General features: G+C 42.9%; 1 long non-coding RNA gene across 1 annotated transcript in view; it reads left to right on the forward strand.

Annotated features, from left to right (window-relative positions):
• The window catches only part of LOC138283134 (uncharacterized), a 100541-nt gene extending 79702 nt beyond the window's left edge, over window positions 1–20839 (forward strand). Inside the window, exon 3 of the long non-coding RNA XR_011201111.1 lies at window positions 20711–20839. This is a non-coding gene — a long non-coding RNA (uncharacterized lncRNA). The remainder of the gene's footprint in view (window positions 1–20710) is intronic.
• Window positions 20840–21133: the final 294 nt, after the last annotated feature.

Raw genomic sequence — 21133 nt, forward strand, 5'->3', positions numbered from 1 at the left:
ATTTAAGCAGATATCGTTTAGGAATTAAACATACCTCATAGAGCAAAAATTGAAGAAATGTGTGGTAACCCCGGCAGAACATGCATTAAGATTTCGACTATTGCTTTTGTGCTTTTGGTACCTAGGTGGAGCAATCTGCCTTCATTGAAAACAGATGAACATTTATAGTTTATTTCCCCTGGAGGTTCAAAAGCCATAGAGTGATAGATTAAGTGCTGTGCACGTATGTGAATGTATGTTGCAATAGAAATGTATGTTTTTTAAGTCTTAATACACCTGTTTCAGGATGTTAATTTACGATCTCATCTATATAAATTAATAAATACACATTCCGAGTTAGCCTTCTTGCAAGAGACTTGTTTGGATACAAATTACAACGACATATTGAAAAAGACTCCGTTTATTAGCGTATACATAGCAACCGACTTTAATTTCGTGATGGGGACAGTAGTTTTGAGTCAACCCTTCTTCCCATTCAAATTAACTCACCACTCAGGAACAAAGAAGCGTGTAATGTGATCTTGACGCGGTCAGTCTGGGGCAGAGCATAACCATACTAATGTAAATGCTCTGATAATCAAGTTGGATACCTGCAGTACGAATAGAAAACAGAACAAATATATCTCACAGCTCTTTGCCTCTAATAGCCAAAAGCCAGCATCCTTCAGTCCAACTGATGAGCAGTTTGGTAGCCACCACACAAGTCTCTGATTTCAATAATACAGAGGTGACCCTATCGCAATCATCCATGATCACAAAACCTTTAATTGGACAGATTCTAAGGTGAATACTAAGCTGAAGAATATTGCGAACAGACAAAGAAGGAATGAACAACCTTGATGAGTGTAGTATAAAAGAGGGGGAGACAGGGCTTTGAAAGTTTCTGAGGTTTCTGAGAGATATTTATCTGAGTCATTCCCAGAACAGTCAGCCTGAGATTTTAGTTAAAAAATACAATTGCTTTCCCCTACAGCCAGCTAAGAAAGCTAACTGTCCGCTCCTTCTTGATTGATCCAGAGGCGGAGTGAACAGCAGAATGTGACTTATTTTTAAATCTTGCCGACCAGATAGCGCATGCTGTTTGGATGCAAAAGACTTAGGCCCATATGTACAAAAATAATTTGCATTTCTTATCCAGCAGAATCACAATTTCAGCCCTTTAAGAAATTCAAAACATCCTTTCCAAAAATACAAAAGGGCTCTTTGGCATCCCAAACTGCGATTTCCCAGTAGAATTCACATTTTGCAAGTACCAAAATAGGAAATCGCAAATAGGGATATCCTATTTGTGATTTCCATAACCACATGTACATAGCATTTCCTAAATGCGAAAGTGGCATTTAGCAGATGCTGTTACCATCAAATCTAATCCGATGGTAACCAGAGGCCTTATGCACAAATGTTCCATTTTGCATTTCCTAAATAGCGAATCCTAAGAAATTGCTATTTAGGAAAAGCAAAATGGAATGTAAGAAAATTGTGAGTTCCTAATAGCGATTCCCATAGAGTCACATTTCCTATTAGGAAATCACAATTTTGGAAATGCAAAACCATTTCTAATAGGAATTTGCTTTTTAGGAAATGCAAAACTGAACTTTTGTGCATATGGGCCCTAGTCTGGACTTACCAAGAACTTACAGTGTGCATATAGTCCTCCTTAGCTTACTATTCATTGACTTTTTTGTCACCCCCATTTGCTTGCTTCTGGGTTTTGGCTTGCCTTCTTCTTTTGTTTGTCTCATCTATGGAGCATACCCTTCTTACCATTACTTCTTTAGGCTGGCTTGTATTATTCCATGTGGACATGCACCATATTTACAAGATACAGTGCATTTCTAATTCACCTCCCAACGCTGATGCACAAATTGCTGTCTAGCGCCAATGCAGGCACATATGCACCGTGGTGCAAGGGTGCCCGCATTTTTGGCATGATTGTTTTTCTGTAGGAAGGGACACCTTCCTGAACAAATAAATCCTGGGAAGCATTTTCCTCTTTCTATGTGTGCATCAACTTGCCCTGCGTTGCCTTACACCATATCTACATGGCTTTGTAGATATGGGCCTGCACTATGCACCACCAGTGCATCACACAAAGTGCTGCAGTGGTGGCGCACGGGGTTTATAAATATGCCCCTACATTTTTATTTTTGAGTGAACTCTTCATGAGAGTGGATGTAATTTCAAGCTGTTGTTTTCAAGCGCTATGAATCCTGTGCTTCCCACCCTCTCCCTGCACTTCGTGTTGTTGCTCAGTCTCTTTATCTTACGTGCTTTGCCCCTGAGTTCCATGTTACTTCTTTCTTGTGTGCTTCTCTCCTAGAACCCTGAGTTGCCATCTCCCTCATGTACTTCTCCCCTGGCCTCTGTGTTGCTCTCTACTTCTTGTGTTGCTTTTTAACTCCTTTCCCCACCTGGCTTTCTGTTTATTTTATCTCTCCCACCCCCTTCTCCATATTCCCTCACACCTGCTGTTTTTTTTTTTAATGATTTTAGGAGAGCTAGGCAGCAAATTGCTGCCAGGACCTTGGCCTAAAAAAGAGCTTTAAAAAAAGAGTTTCCCAGTAGAAAATATGGTGGCCATCTCATTTTGCAAGGATGCTCATGCGTTGTGACACATGCGGGTGTATACGTCATCAGACATGCCTGTGCATACAAAACAATGTGCAAGCATCCTCAATCTGTTTTTTTATCTTTTGGCCATGCTGCATACCATTGCTGATGCTGTACAGAATTGCCAAAAGGCTTTGGCAAAGCCAATAGGTCCCAAAGATGAGACCTTTTGGCTTTGTCATTGATTGACATTTAAAATGTAAAAGTGACATTTCCAATTATAATGTTACCATAAAGATTGTTTGTTCTTTTTCTTCTGTGCATCTGATTTTTTAGTTTGTATTTTTATATTTTACTGCTCCGATGTGTTCCTCAGTAGATTAAAAGGCTGTTAGAGATAGCCTTAATAGTGGGAAATTATTCAGGGTGTTGGGTGGGAGTGAGTGAGACTAGGGGGATAATGGGGTGGGAAGAGATGGCTTTAGGGTATGCCCCCCCCACTTGCTATCAGGAACGTACAGTGATACTTCTTAAAAAATAAATCTCTCCCCTTGATTAAATGCCTACTGGCCAATGTCACTTTAAATGACAATCTCACTTTAAATGTGGATCTTAAATCTGTTAAAAAATCTTACTTAGCCTTTCCAATTTGTATGTGAAGACTCACTTTGTTCAATTCTTATGTTGAATTCTATATGCAGCCTTTGCTCATACAGTTGTCTGGGAGCAAAGAGTAACTACTATCTGTGGTCCAAGCCTTGCTTTCAGGATTTCCACATATGCTGACAATGTTGTAGTCTAGACATCCGATTTTCATAGATTTATCCCAAGTAGTGCATAGGCATCCTTAGGACTTGACCATCATTCAGATTATACATTGAATACAATGAAAACCAGTGAACTTCAATCTTCAGCTATATTCCTAGGTTTCAATATATTTTAGAAAGCCCATAATTCCTCTGTTCCAAAGTTATGAAACTGCCATCTCTCACTGTGTAAAGTTATTCAATAAAAATAGATACCCCCACCTGCACTTCATATTTTATGATAGTAATTGTAGGGATGAGGTTTTGACTTTTACTTAAACTCCCATTTTCAGGGCAATGTTCATAATCTCTCTTACTGGAGCAAAGAGTATAAGAAATGTGCTGCTTGCGCAGATGTTTAGCAAGGAGACAGCAGTTTATGTAAAAGCTGATGTGTTTGAAACATGGCATGCTTATATCTTATTCTTTTCATTTCCTTCTTTTTTTTAAGGCAAGAAAAGACGTGCATGATTGAAGCTTGCTATGTTCTCACAAATCATTAAATATATCCAGCACAATAGGGATGAAGAGGACAGTAATCCCACAGCCTCTTCCATGGGGAACCAATCAGGATGGAGAATTTTGCCAGCAGAATACATTTTAGTAGCCTTACTTCACCGCCTTCCTAGCTTTTAGAGTATCCTCCGTAACTTCAGTACCCACACTGCAGATCTTATATTGAATAACAAAACTTTTATGTAAGTCTTCAAGCGTTAGCATCTTTGAGGAGTCGAAGGTGTTACTTACATTTTCAGCATAGTCCTTTTTTTCAGGCAGAGACAAAGGGGCATTACAAGCACTTGATGTGCGTGGTGGCCATGTTGACTATTTTTAGGGTTGAGCTTGCTTCGCATGCACTTGCGCATGCGTTTCACTTGCGAGACGCTTTAGGAGTCAGAAAAGTGCTCGGAGCCCCGTTCACGTCACGTCAGTTGTATTTCATTGGTTCATGGGGTTGCCTGTTAAAATCTGCTTGCTTTCATTAGTGGAAGGCACGCATACGTCATACCTTTTCCGGTGGTTAGCCCTCCTCGAGCGCAGCGACCAAGTACTGAAAACATGCGATCTCGCTTGGCAGAAGTCGAGTGCTTTACATAACATCGACAATGTTACATAGTTAATTGCACTTTTGCCGGTTACGTAGATAATTGCACTTTTGCCGATAGGTTTCATTACGAGTGAACTGTAGCAGCGCAATCACGCAGTTTTTTTTATTTCAATGTGGAAAGAAAAATCCGGTTGGGAGTTTACAACTGCTAATAGCTGTAACTCGGAGAAATGCGAGACCCTAGTGCATTGCAAATGCTTGTTTTGTTTGCATTTGGTGTACCACTGTATGCTTCATGTTTGGCCTCTTCTCTCGCTATTACGTCATTAGTTGGCTCATGGATCATGTTCTTCACCATCGTTCTGTAGAAGAGCACACTTTTGTTTTGAAGTCGAGTCTTAGCATTCATTTGCTTCATTGCATTATATCTGTGTCTGTTTGCCCTAATTCTGTAATTTCTCGCTCTGTTTAAGTAGAAAATGGATGCTTCTGAAATTTAATTCTTTGATATTTGATCGCCATGTTTACATTTTCCCTTAAAAAAAATCCCATTGTTTTGTTCTGCAAAAATAATGAGCTTTAAGGACTGCAGAAAATACAACTGCGGTTCGTGGTTTGCCTTGAGCGCAGTTACATTTGGCTGCCGAATAGTTGTGAAAGTAATGACATTGATCAGACTCTGCCAATAATTACAGAATTTCTAATTAAGTCTAACATTAGGTTAAAGGCCTGGGGGTATTCATGGATTCTGAACTCAGCATAATCCCCTCAGATGTCCTCCTTTAATGCTGGATTTTTGCAGCTCGAGTTGCCCTGCTCGGTGTAACTTCATTGAGTGTTTATACAGTGCACAATTGACAAAGCTTGTAAATGTTAGACGAATAGAATAAACGGTAATACGACTGCTGAGCCGAAAACAAAGGAAAGGCAAAACAAAAAAAGCCATGCGTTTTGCTCTTGAGGGGACACAGCATGACTTGTGCTTTGTTATTTACGAAGAGAAAGATAATTGCAAATAAAATGTCCCAATATGTTCCATCTTGAATAAAATAGGACATAGAGATGACCGGTTTCTTTTGTTTAACGGACAACATTCGAGGCAGATGCTGTATTTTTGTAATACTGATTGAGCAATTGAAGACTGGGAATATAGTCATATATCAAGATCGATGTCATAACACTGACAGCCACCGTGTGTTTTTGCTGAGATCGTTAACACTATAAACTGCTACCCAAAGGGTTAGGCAGAAATCTTAATGCACACAAAAGGGGTACCTATCTATTATCCCTTGTTTCAAAAGTAAGGTTCTCCTCCCTTGCAGTGGTATGACAAAAAAAACGCATGGGTTCACTTCTGAGTCAAATACAGAAACATTACGGTCGCAGTATAGTAAGATAGCCTATTGGTCCATTGGAGAGAGATGTTTGTAACCTAATAGTCAACGGTCTGGGCTGGTCCGCCCACTGCATTATACTTGCTAGGGCAATAAAATAAGGATCATTCAAGTGAGCTCTGGAAACACATGCGATCGTGTTATGAAAGTTGCTCGGGCCCTTGTTGTAACAGTGCTTTGAGTCTTGGTGCTATGGTACTGTATATATTTGTTACGAAGGTTCAGTTACCGCGACATCCCTGTGGAGAGTTGTCCTCAAGACAACTATACTTTTATTTAGTAAAGGGCTCAGGATATCTTTTCCATTTAGAGGAACCAGATATGTTGCCAAGAAAAGACTAAGGCACATATGTACAAAAGGATTTTTCATTTTTTAACAGTCCGAAACGCTATTTCTGGCTGTTAAGAAATGCAAAACTGCCTTTCCTAATGTACAAAGGCCTATGAGGTGTGACAAAATGCGATTTCTACCCAGTAGAAATCGCATTTTGTGGTTCAGGAAATCACTAAAGGGGGAAAATCACTAAAGGGGATTTCCTATTTGCAGTTTCCTAACAGCATGTACATTGTGTTTTCTAATTGCAAAATGGCCTTGTTTGCATGAAGGTGAGCGGGTCGGGCCCCTTCTATAAAACTATCATCTATTTTGGGAGATATTTTCTGTGGGATGCTTCGCCCCAGTATCCCAGGCCGCCCTGCAGGGTCTGTGGCCCCTTACGGAGCAGGAGGTGACAATGATAGTTTTATGGAAGGGGCCCGACCCGCTCACCTTCATGCAAACAAGGCATTTATCCGACAAATATATTGCGATGGAGGTGAGCAAGGGATAGGAGGGAGACAGTGTGCCTCTCCTCTTACTTTTCATGTATTCCTTGTATAGCTGTTATCATGCTGGGCAGCAACTGTAAAAGCAAGTGGACTATCAAGTAATGGATACCTAATGCACACAAGAACATTTGTATGGTGAACTGAAGTGCCTGTGACGCTATTGCAGCAATATGGAAATTAAGCGCTCCAGTTCAGGAAGTTATTTTATGGAATTTTGCATTATGGGAGTTGGAGTTTGGCTATTGAAGTCACATGACTGTGTATTTAAAAAGCACTGGCTCACTCACACCTGCTCTTACTTACCTGTGAACAAGGCATGCTGTTGCCGAAACGCGTCAGGATTTTTTGTCTTGCTGCTCAGAATTGCTATTAAATGCTTGGATTTTAACATGGACTGGTGCCTGGGTTTTTCGTTTTTGGGAGATATTTTCTGTGGGATGCTTCGCCCCAGTATCCCAGGCCGCCCTGCAGGGTCTGTGGCCCCTTACGGAGCAGGAGGTCACAATGATATATATATATATATATATATATATATATATATATATATATATATATATATATATATATGCATTCCTTTACAACAAAATGTAAACATCTTACAGGTAAGTATAAACCCTTTATATATATATATATATATATATATATATATATATATATATATATATATATATATATATAGCACAAAAGTCTCTGTGTTACAGGGCCCGGGACCCTCCAGGGCGGCATCAGCTGATTGAAGGAACAGAGGATCCAAACATCAAACACCCAAAAGACTGCGCTGACGCTCGGTAAATGGATGACCAGGCGCTTTATTGCACATTAGAAAGTGGCAGCTTCATTAATGTCCTGACACGTTTCAGCTCTCACAGGACCCTTTCTCACAGGTGAGCAGGATTTGCAAGGTAAAGTGACCACGTGCTTTTGAAGGCAGACATCCGGTGTTTCAATGAACATGGTAAAAATACATTTCCCATAATGTACGATGAAACCACAATAAAGTCAATGAAGTACTTCTCCAATCACAGATTAAATGCATTTAAAAAAAGCTTTGCAGTTTTATATATATACATATATATATATATATATATATATATATATATATATATATATATATATATATAACCTACTGGCAGTCGCCAGTAGGTAGTTATAGTTAGGACCACATTTCTATAGAAAAAGCATTTTTTGTTTTGCCTATATGCCTATAACTTTGGTGTCGCTTGATGAATCTTCACGAAAGGTTCAAAAGTTTATCTGTGCTATCTTTGCGAAATCCAGCTGCTAAGTTCAGCTTCTGTCTTCAAAGTTTCAGGGTGATCTGTCAAGCGGGGGCAGAGAAAAAGAGGGGGGTTGCAAAACGTGTTTTCCCCATTAATTTTTCTCTTTAGACACGTCTACAGCCTGCACCACTGAACTGAACTACACCAAATTTGGCACAAAGCTAGAGTCTCTCCCACAGATCACACTTTTTGTGATTTGGTGCAAATCTGTTCAGTAGTTTTGGGGAAATTTAAGGCCAAAAATATGGATAAATAGGGGCGTGGATCCTCTGCGGATCCACCACAGGTCGATCCATGCATCCAAGAGCCACAGGAAGAACCTGAGAGAAATGTTGTGGGCACCATTTTATTTTCTCAGTGAATGATCCCCGAAGCTGAAATGTGGGGGGCAATTGAGTTGATCGGGTCAGGGTACAGATTCCCTGACCCCAGGGGGGTGATATAGTTGTAGTGATAGGACAAATAATGCCTTGGAAACACCCCTGATTATCCCACGGTCACCCCCTTGGTAGCTTGGCACAAGCAGAATGTCTTAATCCAGAAACAATGTGTAAAGAACTTGTACCAACACACACAGTAATACAGTGAAAACACTACAAAATGACTCAACACAAGGTTAGGAAAATAGCCAATATTTATCTGAGCAAAACAAGACCAAGATGTCAAAAATCCAACATAGACACACAATGTTATGAATTTTTAAAAGATTAAACTTCAATATAGAGCTGAGAAACACAAATGCTTTGAATTGGTGATATCACAGCATCATGATGGAATCGTTCCCAACAATCCAACATCAATGGCTCTGGTCACGAGTCACACGGACCCCCAGGTACAGTACCTTGTGAAAATGAGGAAACAAGCTGGTGCATGGAGTCGAGGATCGTGGCGTCGCTGGATCTGAGGTGGCTTTGGTTCTGGTTCTGTGGAGCAAGGGAGCCGAGGCATCACGAAGAGGCATTGAGTCCTTGCTGCAGAGCGGTGGAGGTGAGGTGGCATTGGTGCGAAACGTTGGACCCACGCACTTCTGGTGGGGTTTGGTATCCAGTGGTCATGATGTGATACGGCGACTTCCACTGAGTCGCTGACTTCAGCGAGGCTGCAGCGGTGTCAGGCCTGCGGGGTCGTCACACTCCAGCGGCGTCATGGGAATCGGCAGCTGCAACAGTCCGGAGTCGTCTGAAGTCAGTTTCCTTGGATCTTCTTGATTTTCCACCAGCTTCTCCTTTCAAGGGCTCAGGGACTGGATTAGGCACCACTTGGCAGGGCAGGAGTCTCAGCTGAGAGTCCAGGTGCTGGCAGAGAAAGTATTTGATGGCCCTGAGACTTTAGAACAGGGACAAGCTCAGTCCAAGCCCTTGGAGATTCTTCTCAAGCAGGAATATACCACAAAGTTCAGTCTTTGTCCCCTTTCACAGGCAGAAGCAGCAACTGCAGGATAGCCCAACAAAGCACAGTCACAGGCAGGGGCGGCCCTTCTCCTCAGCTCTTCAGTTCATTTCCTTGGCAGCGGTTCCTCTTGGTTCCAGAAGAAAATCTTGAAGAAATCTTAAGTCTGGAGTTTTGGGTCCAGTACTTATACCCCTTTCTGCCTTTGAAGTTGCCCAACTTTAAAGGACAGTATCTGTAGTTTACAGGACTCTGCGTTACCCAGCCCAGGCCCCAGACTCACGCCAGGGGGTTGGAGACTAATTGTGTGAGGGCAGGTGTAACCCTTTCAGGTGTAAGTGCCCACTCCTCTCTCCACTCTAGCCCAGATAGTTCATCAGGATATGCAGGCTACATCCAGCTCCCTTTGTGTCACTGTCTAGAGGAGATTCACAAACAGCCCAACTGTCAGTCTGAGCCAGGTTGTCTCACAAGCCAGAATAGTGTAAATCATGGGTTATAAGGGTGCCCCCTGGCCACTCCCTACCTGGTGCCCTAAGTACACCACAGAGCCCTGCCCTATTTGGCACTTGCTAGTGTTAATAGTGAGTCCTGCCTCTGCAGGGCCTCTAAGATTTTGCAGAGGTGCTGCAAGTGTCATCCAGGTAGGTTGCACTGAAATCATCCAATCCAGCCAACAACTGGTTAACCAGCCTCTGAAAGGTAGCAGGGGCATTTTGCATCCCAAAGGGCATCCGTCTAAACTGGTGGTGTCCATCTTGGGTAGAAAATGCAGACCTCCCCTTGCCCCCCTCAGTCAGAGAAATCTGCCAATATCCAGAGGTCAGATTAAACGTACTTAGCTGTTTGGCAGCCCCTAGACGATCAATGAGCTCATCAGCTCGGGGGCTGGGTTGCGCGTCAGTCTTAGTGACCGCATTCAGTCCCCTGTAATCCACACAGAACCTGAGTTCTGGAGTGGCACCTGGAGCAGCAGCTTTTGGGACTGAGACCACAGGACTGGCTCAAGGGCTACTGGAGAACTCAATATCCCTAAGAGCTAACATTTTGGATACCTCATCCTTAATGTTGGCCCTGACCTTGTCAGTCACCCTGTAAACTTTATGTTTCACAGGTGGACTGTCCCCAGTGTCCACATCATGTGTACACAAATGAGTGACCCCTGGGATCAAGGAAAACAATGAGGCAAACAGTCACAGCAGCTGGAGACAGTCCCTCTGTTGCTCTGGGGTCAGTGAGGGGGTGTAGGTTCACACCCTCCACAGACCCATCATTCTCCTTAGCAAACAGGAGGTCAGGAAGAGGCTCACTCTCTTCCTCCACCCCATAATTTTTTGCTAGGAGCATTGTCACCTCTGTCCTCTCAAAGTGAGACTTGAGGCAGTTCACACGTACGACCCTCATATGGTTCCTAGGAGTCTGCAAGCACCAGGTAAGTGACATCACTTTTACTCTCCACCACCTCAAAAGGCCCAGACCACTTGTCCTGGAGAGTGCGAGGCTCCACTGGCGCCATCACTCACACTTTTTGCCCAGGATGAAACTCAACCAGAGTGGCATTCTGGTCTTACTACTGTTTCATTATCTTCCTGACTTGCTTCCAGGTTCTCTGTAGCGAGCTTCCTGAAGCGCGAAGTCTGGTTACTAAAAGCCAGCATGTAGCTAAATACATCCTGGGGGAGGGCTTACTGGAGGCTTTCTCCAAGCCTTCCCTAACCAAACCCAAAGTTCCCCTGACAGGGTGGCCATACAATAACTCAAAAGGGCTAAATCCAAAACCCTTTTGTGGCATTTCCCTGTAGGTGGATAGAAGGCATGGCAAGAGGACGTCCCACTTATGCCTCAAGGGCTCTGACATGCCCATAATCATGAACTTCAAGGTGCGGTTGAATCTCTCAACTTGATCGTTTCATTGGGGGTGGTAAGGAATGGTGGTCCATAGAGACTTCATATATTTAGATATGAATTTGGTACCTTTATCAGATACCACCTCCTTGGGGAAGCCCATGTGGGTAAAAACCCCTATCAATGCATGTCACACCACAGGGGCTGTGATTGACCTCAGAGGGATAGCTTCTGGGTACCGGGTGGGATGGTCCAAGGCTAGGATTAACCTGTGGCCCATAGCTGTTTTGGGATCCAGAGGCCCCATGTCAATACCAAGCCTTTCAAAGGGGATGCTGACCACAGGAAAAGGCTGGAGGGAAGCCTTACATTTCCCCCCACTCTTGCCACTTGCCTGACAAGTTTGGCAAGACCTACAGTGTGTATCTGAGTGCCTGCGCATTTCGGGCCAGTAAAAGTGGGTGACAAGCTGTTCAAAGTCCCTCAAATCTCCAGCTAAACGCACATCATGAGGCAAACCCAGTAGGAAGGCTCTGGGTACCACTAGCATACTGGCCGACCCAGACTCAGCAACCTTAGACTCACTATTTAGGAGGCCACCCTCTCAATAGATCAAGAGTGATCCAGACTCTTTGCCAGATGCCTGGTCTGCAGCCTGCTGCCACAAACCCTCTAGAGTAGGCCATACTTTCTGTGCCTCATAGAATGCTTCCCTGGTGGGTCCCCCTTCCTGCTGCCACTAAGTCAGCTTGGGTTCCTACCCCAGTTCAGCCACCTGTTCCTCTGTAGGCTCCCGGGCATTCCCCTCAGGTTCTGCTTCCTCCCGGGCCGTGGGAATTTCTGGGGTGGGTTTACCATGCCCTTAGCCCTTCCTCCTTCTGGTAGGCACCTGGGCCACTCTTTCAGGCCCTGGACTCCTGATTACCCTGACGGGCTGCCATTGATGGGGTGGACACACACTCACGCAGGCAGACCCAACATCTCCAAGTGGGACCTGCATTCCACCACCTTCCAAGGGGAATCCTCCAGGTCATTGCCACACAGACAATCTACAGGAATGGTTGGGCTCACACCCACTCTCAAGGAACCTGAGACCCCCCCATTCAAAGGGAAACTGCTCCACTCTGCACAGGCACTCTGAGTTGTCTACCGCAACTACTTGGTGAAGTGCATGGGGAACTACCTGCTCCTCAGACATCAGGTGACTTCTCACAGTAGTCACACCAGCTCCTGTGTCTCTCAGAGCCTCCACCCTCTTTACATTGATGGTCACCCACTGCCTGTACTTTTTAGTGTTTTCAGGCACAAGGGTTCTCTGGACCATTCACTGTCCCCTAGTGAGACAAGGGTCATGTCAGCTGGCCCCCACCCACATGGGACCAACTCCTACCCCAGCCCTACACTGGCCAAACCTTGTGACTGAGCACCAGTGGGTGCCAGTGTTCACTTGGGACATTTGTGATCTCCCTTAACATGACCCACCTGGTCACATACATAACACTTGCGGGGACCCCCCCCCTCTGCTGGTTTCCCTTACAAAAACCATGGCTTCTTTTCAACTGGGCCTGGGAATGCTTACCATGGGAACTAGGTTGGGGCCCTTTAGAGAACTCGCCTTGTTTACCCTTAAACCTCACTTCTTCTGAGAGGGAACCTGCCCACCCTTGGCGTGGTCTCCCCCATACCTCCTTTGGACCCTGGTGCTCTTCCAGTGCTCCGCTTCCTGGGGTCAGTCAGCTTGCTGTCAATCAGATGGTGGCGCAGCTCTGGAAAACAAAGACTGTACAAGTGCTCGCAAGCAATTAAGTTGTAAAGCCCCTCATAAGTTGTTACCTTACTGCCCTTCACCCAGCCACCCAGTGACCTGCAGAAATAGTCAAGACATTCTAACCATGTTTGGGATTCCTTTTTCTTGTAGGACCTAAATTTGTCTTTATACTGCTCAGGGGTGAGACCATACCTTGGGGCGTCCTTAATTATGGTGTAGGTAATTCCCTGAGGATCCCCTAAGGATGTCAAGGTGCCCCTCCCTTCCACCTCAAAGTGCTTCCACAGACCTGCCCCCAATATGCTTCAGGGACCATGTTCATGTGGACAGCAGACTCATACTCCTTAAACCACAAGTAGATATCATCCTCCCTCTTATAATCCTTAACTAGGTCTTTAGGAATGTGCACCCTCCTCTCAGGCTGCACTGTGGTACTGTTGTCACCATCTCCTTTAGACTGGCTCCTCTGATCTAGTTCCCTCAAACTAAGCTCATGAGCCAGGCGTATCTTCTTCTCCTTAATGTCCAGCCTCCTCGCCTTCATCTCCATTTTGAGCTTCTCCAACTCAAATTGGTGCACCCTCTCTTATTTCCTATCCTGCAACTCTTCAGGAGTCAGACCCTTAGAGGGCACACTGCTACCCACCCTGGAAACTCTCACCCCAGGTAGTACAGGCACCACAACTATGCCTTCATGGCTGTCTTGCACCTCCTCACCGACAATCTCTTTCTCTGTGTGTCCCCTAACCTCCTGGGCTGTCACCCAGGCCCTCAGTGCTTTTGCAGCTCCTCCTTCCTGGTGGAGCCCCTAATGGGACAAGCAAGATTCTTATTGAACTCTTTCAGTTGGGCAACTGTATAATTTTCCAGCTTCTCCAACTCAATAACAGCTGCAGCTGGTGCATCTACAGATTGAGGCATAATGGCAAGTCAAAAGTGCAAACTTCCAAAGTAGAACAAAGGGTTTTCAATGAGAAATACAGTTAAAAAATGGAAGTGGTTGAAGTCCAAGAAGAGAAAAAAGCAAAATCACAAAAGTAAGTGGTATGTGGTTACGTAATGGTCTGCACTGAAATTAGTAGTGCACACTTAATCAATGTATGTCAAGTACAAATACAAGTTCAATCCTCACTGCTGATCACCAGTGTTAAAAATTGGGTCTTTGGTTGACAATCAGGTTACCCCCTGTCCAAGCAAGGACTCTCAGTCTAGTCAGGGCAAAGGAGAAACACGCCGGATTAACCCCTGCTGACCCCCTTGGTAGCTTGGCACGAGTAGAAAGGCTTAACCTAGAAACAATGTGTAAAGTACTTGGACTAACAGACACAGTAATACAGTGAAAACATTTCAGAATGACTCAAGACCAGGTTGGAAAAATAGCCAATATTCATCTGAGGAAAACAAGACCAAAACGACAAAAATCCAACTTAGACGGGCAAAGTTATGAATTTTTTAAAGATTAAACTTCAATATAGGGCCTAAAAATACAAATACAATACAATTCAACGCCAATGGCGCCGGTCACGGAGTCACACGAACCCCCAGGTGCAGTACCTTGTGAAAATGAGGAAACAAGCTGGTGCACAGAGTCGGGGATTGTGGCGTCGCTGGATCCAAGGCGACGTTGGTTTCTGGTGCTGCGGAGTGAAGGAGCAGAGGCATCATGAAGAGGTATCGGGTCCTTGCTGTGGAGCGGTGGAGGTGAGGTGTCATTGGTGCGTAGCTTTGGATCCACGCACTTCCGGCAGAGTCGGTGTCTGGCGGTCACGACGTGATGCAGGACTTCCACGTAGTCTCAGAGTTTAGGTAGGCCACATCAGCATCGTGCCAGCGGGATTCGGCAGCAGCTTCAGTCCGGAGTTGTCCAAAGTTGGTTTCCTTGGATCTTCTTGATTTTCCACCAGCTTCTCCTTTCGAGGGCCCAGGGACTGGTTTAGGCGCCACTAGGCATGGCAGGAGTCTCAGCAGAGAGACCCGGTGCTGACAGATGATGACCCTGAGACTTCAGAACAGGGGGCAAGCTCAGTCCAAGCCCTTGGAGATTCTTCTCAAACAGGAATATACCACAAGGTCCAGTCTTTGTCCCCTTTTACAGGCAGAAGCAGCAACTGCAGGATAGCCCAACAAAGCACAGTCACAGGCAGGGGAAGCACTTCTCCTCAGCTCTTCTCCTTGTCAGAGGTTCCTCTTGGTACCAGAAGCAAATCTTGAAGCAATCTAAAGTCTGGGGTTTTGTGTCCAGTACTTATACCCCTTTCTGCCTTTGAAGTTGCCCAACTTCAAAGAAAAGTCTCTGTTTACAGGATCATGCCTTGCCCATGCCAGGCTGAAGACAAACACCAGGGGGCTGGAGAATGCATTGTGTGAGGGCAGGCACAGCCCTTTCAGGTGTAAGCAACCACTCCTCCCTCCACTCTAGCCCAGTTGGCCCATCAGGATATGCAGGCTACACCCCAGCTCCCTTTGTGTCACAGTCTAGAGGAGATTCAAAACAGCCGAACTGTCAGTATGACCCAGACAGGGAATCCACAAAAAGGCAGAGTCACAGAAGGGTTTAAGCAAGATAATGCCTACTTTCTAAAACTGGCATTTTCAAACTAACAATCTAAAAACCAACTTCATTAAAATATAAATTGTTCCATTGTGAGTTTAGAGGTTTCTATCAGCTCTCAAAAGGAAACTGCACTTTAAGAATATTTAAAGGCAGCCCCATGATAATCTATGAGAGAGATAGGCCTTGCAACAGTGAAAACCAAAATTGGCAGTATTTCACTGTTAGGGCATGTAAAACACATCAGTACATGTCCCACCTTTAACATACACTGCACCCTGCCCATGGGGTTACCTAGGGATTACCTTAGGGGTGCCCTACATGCAGAAAAAGGGAAGGCTTGGGCCTGGCAAGTGGGCACACTTGCCAGGTGAAATTGGCATTTTAAAAACTGCACATACAGACAATGCAGTGGCAGGTCTGAGCCATGTTTACTGGCCTACTCATGTGGGTTGCACAATCAGTGCTGCAGGCTCACTAGTAGCATTTGATTTACAGGCCCTGTGCACCTCTAGTTCACTTTACTAGGGGCTTACTAGTAAATTAAATATGCCAATTATGGAAAAGACAATCATACATACAATTTACACAGGGAGCACTTGCACTTTAGCACTGGTCAGCAGTGGTTAAGTGCCTGGAGTACCAAAAACAGAGTCCAGCTCACAGTCAAAATGTAGGAAGCAGAGGCAAAAAAGACAAGGGAGACCACACCAAGGATGCCAGATCTAACACTCACACCCAGACAGGTACTCTCACACCCAGTCTGACATCCAGGCAGACACTGTGGTGACAGCCACTTTCACACCTACAGAGATGCTGTTACATCCACTGTCACATGTACACGGACATTCTCACACTTCAGAGAGACACTCTCACATCGAGGCAGACACTGTCACACTCCCTCTCACACCCAGACACAGACTCTCAAGTTCAGTCTCACACTAATATAGAGACTCTCACATGCAGTGTGAAACCCAAAGATCCACTCTAACACTCACTCTCAGACAGCTACTCTCACACTCAGTCTGACATTCAGACAGACACTGTTACAAGCACTCTCACACCTACAAAGACAGTGTCACACTCACTCTCACACTCAGAGAGACACTGTCACATCCACCCTTGTATCCAAAAAAGTGATTTTTTCCCTTTTACTAGATCTGCTGTGTCATTCGCTAATCCGAGCAAGCTTGTTAAAAAAAGAAGTACATAAATAGAAATATATGTGTATTTGGGTAATAGATGAGCTCTGAAAAGAGCCTTTGTGTTTACGATGTGTAGGTAATTACTACACATGAGAGAGGATACAGTCTCTCAAGGTATGCATGAACATTTTGCTGTCTTTCTCTTTTAGGTGAACTCTGTCATTTATGTATATACCCTATACATCAAATTGTAAGTTGTTGTGGTATATAGAAATCATGTTATGGTCCCTCTGGAATGCAGAAACAGTTTTATTGACATGTTTCATGGATTTCTCTATTTGTAGGCAGAACTGAGCTGACTAATTCCACTTCTGCCTTTGGCAAATGTTTGAAAAAACCAAGGCAGTGTGTTGGAAGAGTTTCATTAATTTTCCTAAGATTTCTTTCATTAGAATTTCCAAAGCAACTCCTGTGACTACACATGGTCATTGCCACCACAGTGTACAATCATAAGGTCTGGATGTTGGCAATCCTCAATAGTTTTAACTAAAGGAAGTAATAGATTCCACTTTAACCCTCTTTGGCCAATCCAAGTAATATACACATTAGACAAACATAGGTCCCTGTCAATACCACTTCTTTTTGCACTCTCTCTGTCCAAAACACAAAGCTGTGACCTACAATCCACACTCTGAACATCTTGGAGGTTATCTGGAGAAGCACACAGGAGATAGCTGAATGGGGCTGGTAGGAAATGAAATTCAGTTTAAATGGATGGTAGTAGGTACAGTCTGAAAGAAGTGATTCCATTGGCTGTTGTAGATATTGTTTGGGGGAAGGTAGGTAGTGAGGTTATGTGAATTGTAAGTATATGTTGGACTGGGTTTAGAAACATTGGAAAACAGTCAACATAGCTGTGAAATGTTTACTCTGAAATAATCAACCACACATGCTAAATGTGGCTTGAAACTAAGCATGCTCTAATCAGAAATTGTTATCAACTTGTGACCCGTTGCAGCAGAATGTTGCATACTGTGTAACCGTGGTAACAGAGCTAGAGGAGCATGAGGAAAAGGGGTAACAGAAAAAAAGACTAGAGTGTTACTTTGATTTACTATATATATTTAGAGGCAGTAATGATTCATAATGGTTATTTAATGTTATGATTTAGTTTTGTGTTCTAAAAAAATGTTTATATGGATGTTTTTTTTTTATAAGATCAGAAAATAATTTTCGAAATTCCCAGTGGATCTGTGAAATTTACACAGGGGGCCGCGCTAAGCCCCGCGGTAGATCCGCTGATCTGGCAAAACTCATCCAGCATTGGCTAACTTTTCAGGGGCACTGCAAAGGGTTAACTATACAAAGCAGTGAGAAGTTGTAGAACATTGTATCAATATGAAAGGGAGATTGTGATTGATTTACTGACTCAGTAAACTTTAGAAGGAGAGTTGAAGAGGTTTGCATTACTGGTTGCCTGCGAGAGAGTGGACTTCCATTCTTGTGGTTGGTTTAGTGAGCTTTGCCAATTGAGAAGAAATTCTAACTGATACTGAAAGAGAAACAGAGAATCTGCAGGTATGTGTAGTGAAATGTACTTTATTTTAGAAAGTGTTAGTATATGCATAAATCAATATTAGGTTGGAGAAAGTGAGCAGTGTGTTCACAAAATACTATAAAAGATATAAATACTAAGTTTCCGATTTATGTAAAGACATTATACAAGTAATTCATTATATAAAAAGGGTATTCAGCAGAACTTGGATATGGGGTTTCATGGATGTTTCCAGTTTCTATCAGTATATTAAGGTGATCCCTCATATATGCTGAAGCTAGTATGAAGAATGCACTAATGAGTAGTTTAATGGTTAAAAATGTTAAATTGAGTTCTAAAAATGTAACGCGTTTGTCTATACAGAAATGAGTATGTATAAAAGCAATACAGAATTCATGCAGCGCGTCACACATCTATTGAGAGATGATAGAAGGTATTTCATTATGAGTTAGACTTTAATATGAGTGAAGTATATCAGGTTGAATGTTTTTTGGTGTAGAACGTGAAGGGGTTAGATATACTGTATGTAGGCTGAAGAGGAGGTTGCTGTGTCTATAGAAGAGAAAAACGTGTTTTTATTTTTTATTGTGTTAAAGGTGCACGTTCTGTGTTAAGGTATGTGTATACTGTCTAATGTATAGTATTAAGGAGATAGAAAATAATGCAAATATAAAGGGAGACTTATACTCATTTAGAGACATTAACAACCACTTGTATATTGATATAGACAGATAATTTAAGTATATAGGCTGCAGTAAGAGATGTATTTAGGATGTAATGTACTGAATTCAATATGTAGTTTGGTACACTGATAATATAGATTCTTATTTGTATACATTGGCCCATATTTATACTTTTTTAGCACCGCATTTGCACTGCTTTTTGACGCAAAAGTGGTGCAAACTTACAAAATACAATTGTATTTTGTAAGTTTGCGCAGATTTTGCGTCAAAAAATTATGCAAATGCGGCTCCAAAAAAGTATAAAAATGGGCCATTATGATTTAAATATGGTTTAGGGTACTAATTGTGAGCATAGGTACACAGTTCTAATTTTAAGTACACTTGACATTGGAAAACGTGTTTAAGTAGGTTTATACTGTGTGTTGTGAGAAAAGTCACCCGTAAAGTGAGATGCATGTAGACTATAGAAGAGAGTGTATTCTTATTAAAAGATGAAACATGTTGTTCTGAGTTTTAGTGACAGAGATGAAAGGTTGTAGAGGCCCATGCCCAGGTATATATGCACTCTACTAGAACATATTGTACTTTTATAGCTAAGAAGGAAAAGATACAGTCAGTCTCGTATCTAGTGAAATAGCCATAAAACCACTTGTGAATTCACTAATGCAGATACCAATATAACAAAGCCATATACCAGGTTTCACACTGATAGATTCAATAACACAAACAGGGACGCACTAATGCATACACTGACACACCTAGGCACCCACTGATCTGTACACTGACACGCCTATGCATACTGTGATGTCTAGACTAACATCCCCGACGCGTACTAATGAGTACAGTGACACACCCTGGCATGCGTACTTGCATGCACTGACACAACCAGGTGAGACACTTAAGCATGCAGTAATGCATTTAGTGGGACAACAGAGATACACACTTATCTATAGACTGAGAGAGACAGGCACTCACTGAGGTATACAGTGATACAGTCAGACACACTCTCTTACATTTACTGATACATCCAGGGATGCAATTCTGAATCTACTGCCAGATCCAGGCACATATTGGTGCATGCCGTGATGCAGCGAAGTGGACACTGATGTATTCAGAGAATCATTTAGATGTACAGTGATGTATAAACTGAGATACCCAGGGAGAGAGAGATGGGTAGAGTGTCACACACCTAGGAGTACACTGATGTATAAACTATCACACACAAGCACACACTGATGCGTACACTGACATAGCCAGGCAGAAACTCATGCATACACTAAGACAGTCATGTACTAACTTATGCAATCACTGATACAGCCATACAGATACTAATGCATACACTGACACACCCAAATGCAAAATGGTGCAGGCATTGACAAACCCAGACCAATATGATTGCATACACTAGCACACTCAAATGCACACTGATGTACAGATTAATACATCCAGCAACACATTGATACACACACTAACACACCAAGGTACACACTGATACATCCACTGAGAGACCCAGGCAGACACTAATGCAGAAACTAACAAAGCCAGTTATATAGTAATGCTTCCATTCAAACATACAGGTAGACACTATAATATACATTGGCATACCCAGGATCAGATTTACACAAACAGTAACACACCCAGGGACACAATTATGGACAGACTAAGACACCTAGACTGGAACTGCTAAATATACTTATACATGGAAATGAAAAGTTATATATGGACTCACACAGGCATGGAAATACTGATGAGTAAAAAAGACTTGAATGCAGCTCTTTGTTTGATTCAGTGGTGGTTCTAACAAGAACTATTTTTTTTGTAGTTGATAGATCAAGTTTTAAATTCTTTTTTTTTTTTTTTTTTTTCAGAAAATGTATTTGGAACTTGGAAGAAACTTAAATGCAATGCATTTGCATTATGAAAGCACAATTTTGTGCAATAACAGCTAGTTTGAAGAAAACCTTGTAATAAAAAATAGCAATGTGGTTTTTGACCGGCAAAAAGAAGTTGTTTACATTTTTAAATTCTGTAACCACAAGATTATGGCAAATGCTGCAGGATGTTACCATTTGACCTAATTTGGTGCATGTGACTGGCATACTGATATTCTGAGCAGTAGCTTGGCAAGATTATGATGTACCAGGTTGTACATCGAAATGTGTCAGTTATTTTTCTCGCGTCTTTCATTGGTATGCCCGTTCATGGATTGTGCGCAGATGTTTTCACATAATTGAAGTTCAGTGGTTATATTTCTTTGATGTATGACAAGAGAGGTTTTTTGGTATGGTAAA

Source organism: Pleurodeles waltl, chromosome 1_1 (genome assembly GCF_031143425.1).
Source record: "Pleurodeles waltl isolate 20211129_DDA chromosome 1_1, aPleWal1.hap1.20221129, whole genome shotgun sequence".
Taxonomy (NCBI): domain Eukaryota; kingdom Metazoa; phylum Chordata; class Amphibia; order Caudata; family Salamandridae; genus Pleurodeles; species Pleurodeles waltl.